The sequence below is a fragment of the Sinocyclocheilus rhinocerous genome, unplaced genomic scaffold (genome assembly GCF_001515625.1).
Source record: "Sinocyclocheilus rhinocerous isolate Xijiao unplaced genomic scaffold, SAMN03320098_v1.1 scaffold2966, whole genome shotgun sequence".
Lineage (NCBI taxonomy): Eukaryota > Metazoa > Chordata > Actinopteri > Cypriniformes > Cyprinidae > Sinocyclocheilus > Sinocyclocheilus rhinocerous.
This window is the reverse complement of record NW_015634018.1, coordinates 390,945-396,180: the sequence shown is the minus strand read 5'-3', so window position 1 is coordinate 396,180 and position 5,236 is coordinate 390,945.

Sequence of the window (5,236 nt, the reverse complement as noted above, 5' to 3'; positions counted from 1 at the left end):
CATTGTTGCTGAAATCACTTCTGCCACCATTAAAAGTATCAAAATGATCAAAGTTTCAATCCATTCTTCATTACATGTTTAATAACCTCTGTTTGTTTACTCACCAGGGAGCAAGTTGATTCTGTAGGCCTATTATAATGCAAACATGGCATTTTGCAGAACAGGTGTTTCTGTGGACACTTCAGACTCAATCTCATCTGTGCTTTGGCACGGCGGTGATGGATAAACCCGTCTGCAACGCCCAGCATTGTTTTTCCTCCCCTGCAAAACAGCATCAGCATGTAAAGCACGATGTTTTCACCTCCGTAAATCACAGCTATAGAGCTCCAGGCTACATTTATATCATTCAGCAAGAATAAACTGCACCTGATCATATAATGTCATTATGTTTTGGTTTGATATATAAATCAGTCTGATGTAAAACCAAAGTGTGAACTTTAATGTTATCAATGTCATTTACACAAGTCAACAGTGAGGTTTTCAGAATTTCCTTCCCATTAAATTATGACTGTTCTTGGGCCAAAATCATCAAAATAAAATAAAATAAAAAATAAAATAATAAACATTAACCCTAATGACATAAAAAAAATTAATAAAAAAAATAAATATTTTAAACATTTAATTAAATAAAAAATATATATATTAAAATCATATTGGCCTGCATGTTTAAATTTTTGAATTGCGCAAAAAAATCTAGTCCAACTCGTCCCTGGTACAGTTTGAACAGGAACATCAGAATGGATTGCTTCATTATTGGAAGAAATAAGCCTCGAAACTTGGGTAAAATTAACTGGCACCGGCAGCAGCCAAACCCCCTTTTTATTAAATATTAGTATTTAATTACAGCTATAAAACAGATTAACAGAGACAATTTGATATGTTCCTCCACAGCTCCATATTACATTCTAAAAGAACATGCTAAGATCATAAAATGCACCGTTTCTCATCAGATTCGAGTCTTGCCATTTTATACCTTGGACATCGAATCAATGGTACATCCAGGAACGAGATACCAGCCACAAAAGAGATGTAATAAAAGCACATTAGCCTGAATGATCCACCTAATAAAGTTCAGAGAGGTTAGTTAGGACAGACAATATCAATTCAGCAGGGAAAATCGTAGAAGACACAATAGCGGCTACCGGTCAGTCCTCGTCTGAGCGTCTCGAATGTGTATTGGTGGTTAAAGGTACATCCTTCCACACATGCTTTAATTCAAAGTAAAAGCTGTCAAGCACAATGCCTGGAAAAGGATATTTTAGGCCTCACGTCCTGTTCATCCGATGTCATCAATGCTGTGACCTTTAATCCAGTATTTAAGATGACGACCTTCAAGAATTCCATTCGGAATCTGATTTCCTGTTGTGTAGAGATTTAAAAGAGACTGAATTCCGTCACTTCTGCACATGAAACCAAACTGGTGGACTTTGCATATTGCATAATAGTTCACACAGTTGACTTTATAAAACATACAAATATGCTTATGGGTTTGTAAAATGCACAGCATCAAAATGGTCAAATAAACAGGAAAACTGGAGTAGCTCTTAGAGGAAATGTTGACCTATATGCATTATCTCATGAAGTGCTCACTTCCCTTTAGGATCTGTCTGTAATGCATCACAATCTTACGGCGTATGCAACTTCAACTCTTCAAGCATTAAAACAAACCAAGAATGACCACTTAAAATTGTTGGACAACATAAAGATCACCAAACGTTGCTTAGAAACGCAGACTTCAAAACATTTCTCTAGTCGTAGAGTATCGGCCTACTGAGAAATTCCTCAAACACCCCTGTTGAACTCGACTTGCCCTCTTGTTCTTCCTTGGCTGTTGAAAACATTTCCAATAAAACCTTTTCGCACCTCATAAACTGTTTTATACTGTGTCGAGCACCTTATATTCACTTTTTCGGTCTTCAAATAAACCTGCAGATGGTTTGCTAATAATACAGTGGGTTACGAGAACGTACTGTATATATATATGCATGCAAAAATTGACACACTTCACCTTAAAATTCAGAATGAACAAATGCAAGATATTTCATTCGGTTTTACTTCAAAGTCTCAGCTCGTACGTATCAGAAATGGCACAGCAAATCAAATCAGACGGCGCTGAGAACATCTGAATCAATCTACAATCAAATTAAATGCTGCACAACTGTTATTATTTCATCAGCTTGTAATCTAAAGGCAGTTAGATGATCTCGATAGGCTCATGTGTAAATTAGCATATTCTTAGGATGCATGTGAGATAGTTAGACAAAGCCACAATCAGAAGCACAAACTAGCAGGGCTCTACAGTGCGACCGAAAACTACTGCGTGCGATTATGAAAGAATATTTAAGAGCAGCAGTGCGACTGACCCGATCAGCATATCTGCTTCAAAGGTTTCTCTTTAGGAGTTTTCGCAGCGTTAAGTAATGTATCGCATATTTGTTGATTCCAGTGTTAATCAGAATTGTCTGACTACAACACTATTGCCTGATTTTACTCTATTTCATCAACGAAAATAGTTTCAAGCAAAGTCACAGCTGAGCCGCTGCGCATCTCCAAGCAGACATGATTAAAAACATGAATTTAATTGCACTCATGCCACATCTGAACCTCATTAAATGTCTGTAAATATGCCTTCATGCCACTTTTGTGTTCTTCTGTGCAGATCTGTAGCGTAAATTAAATCTGATTGGTAACTTGTTCTTCTTATTCTGCTTGTTCTTATTCTTTTGTCTTAATTAGAAATTATGAAAAAGCTTATAAACATACATTTTCAATTTGACACTTTTAATAAAGTTAGAACAATGCCATTACAAAGGTAAAAAAAAAGGCCCCTGTAAATCACTTTAGGAGTCTTAGGAGTATATATACACACACACACACACACACACAATTTTTTAATTTGGAGTGCTCCTAAAAAAAAAATTAATTCATTGTTTTTGCATTAGACGTGGCAAATTGTTATTCCCCAGGCTGAGATGACATTAATCTTTCCTCCGGCGCCTTCTACAATCGCTATGATTGATGCTTGCTAAGCTTCAATTATGCCTTCTGGGGCTGAACAGTTTCCCATGGTGCACTAAATCAGTCACTCTAGTCATTATTTCTGCCATTTCCAAGACGTCTAATGACACTGATAACATTCTAATCATCAAACCGGCCGAATGAACGCAGCCAGATCATGCCACCGACGATCGCGTTTCCATTGGGCGTAACCCGGCCATCGCGCCTTTTCAGTCCAATTTCGACATTTATGCATGAACTATATAGCTTCATTTTATCCCTCAGATCAGATGAGGCCATTATCCAGCCCATCTCATAACTAAAATCTCACCAACTCAATATGAAGTCGTGAGGATTGATTACACCAATGTAATTGTCTTCTTAGTGGAAAGTGATCATATTAACTCTGGAAAGCATGAACAATGTGTGCCGAGTGTGTCTGAGGGACATAAGAACGGGCAAGGCATTTAGAGACTGATGTTTCCAGCCTTTCATCAGTACTGGACTGCAGATTCAGATTCAGCAGTACAGGGTTCACAAGCTGATGAAAGTTTTGTTTCCTGCAGTACATCGTAGGTAAATATCCACCTCATCCAGCGAATCATGACTGTGAGAAACCGCAGCAAACGATTCAGTGAGTGAACTGTTCGAATGAATCAAACTGAATCGCAAACCAGTTCAGAACTTCTTGCAAACCCATTTAACCGATTAGATCAAAATAGTGATTCATTCACGATCTGGCATCGCTAATTCTGATGCTAAACAGCTGATAAAAAAACACATGACATGATTGCATGATATATGATCAGAGAAAATGATTCTCATGTCTTTAGCCTAATTTCCACCATCAGACAAGATTTATCGGTAAAATATTTTACTGGGGCATAAGGCTCGTAAAAACGATTCGTTGAACTGTAACTATGCTAGTAGTTAAGTAAATTATTTATATCAGTTATTTCGGCCTGTTCATCATAAAAATTTTCATTTTTGGTTCTACAGAAAAAAAAAAGGTTTTTGGGGAAAAAGTGGTTATATATAAAAAACTATAATATATAACTAATATAAAATAATTAATTTACATTATGGGTGAACAATTTATTTTACATTTTATTTTGTCTCCCAATCATGGTAGCTCTGAGAGTAAAAGATACTGCTCATAAGTTCATCATCTGATATTGGATTGCAGCCTCAAATATTCAGCTGGAGGTGATTTCATTCTGGCCACAGCTAGACAAATGACAGAAATCCTTTTTTCTTTGTGAAACCCGAGCAAGTCTTTTTCAAAGCGCTGCTGCTGTGCTCCAGGACACATGCTGTGTAGGTTGCGTGTGGGGCGCAGACCTTGAACGAGTATTTACACGGATCTGTCATTCATTCTGAATGAGGTGAGAGATAGAGCCACATTCAGGCCACGAATTCTGGAGGTAAATAAGAGCGTCTTGGATCTTCTTAAGCTTTCTTTTGAACCCCATGAGCGGGTGGAGCATAGGCCCGTTCACACCAAGAATGAAACATAAGTAAGGGATAATGCACGGTTAGCTCTGCATTAAACGATTTTAATGCACAATGTGGAGGCCAAAAACCTAAGCAGGTTGGCTGGTGTTAGCTGGTCAGCAGGCTGGTTTTAGGGGGTTTTGGCCACTTCTTTAGCTGGTCAGGCTGGGAGACCAGCTTAAACCAGCTAAGACCAGGCAACCAGCTTAGGCTGGTTTTAGTCGGGTTTTTTTTCAGCGGTTGCCTCCGCGGAGTGCATTTAAATTGTTTAATGCACAGCTAGCCGTGCATTATGCCGCTTATACCATGGCCATTTGCCAGTATTGACAAGTTAAACCGGTTAATGATGTTTGCAGCTCAATATTTGACGGTCAGTTATGGCTCGTTAGCTCTAGACACAGAGATGAAACAGTGCGGTAAGACCACATTTATTTGAATGAATTATAGCATTTATTTGAATTAATTATTGATCGATTAATCGCTCAAGAGAGAGAGAGAGAGAGAGAGAGAAAGAGAGATGACAGTTGTGTGTGTGCATGAAGCTGTGTTTAGTAACTTAAAAATCAACGATTTTACCACCTTGTTGCTGAGGAACATAAGTGATCCAATATGTAAGCTATTTTATTAATAAAAGTTGCAGGGCAGCGCTGACAAGAAGTTTCTGTGTTCCTCTCTCTCTCTTTGTGTGTGTGTGCATCAATTAAAGCAGCGCATTAATATATAACAGTGATTAAACTGACTTGGA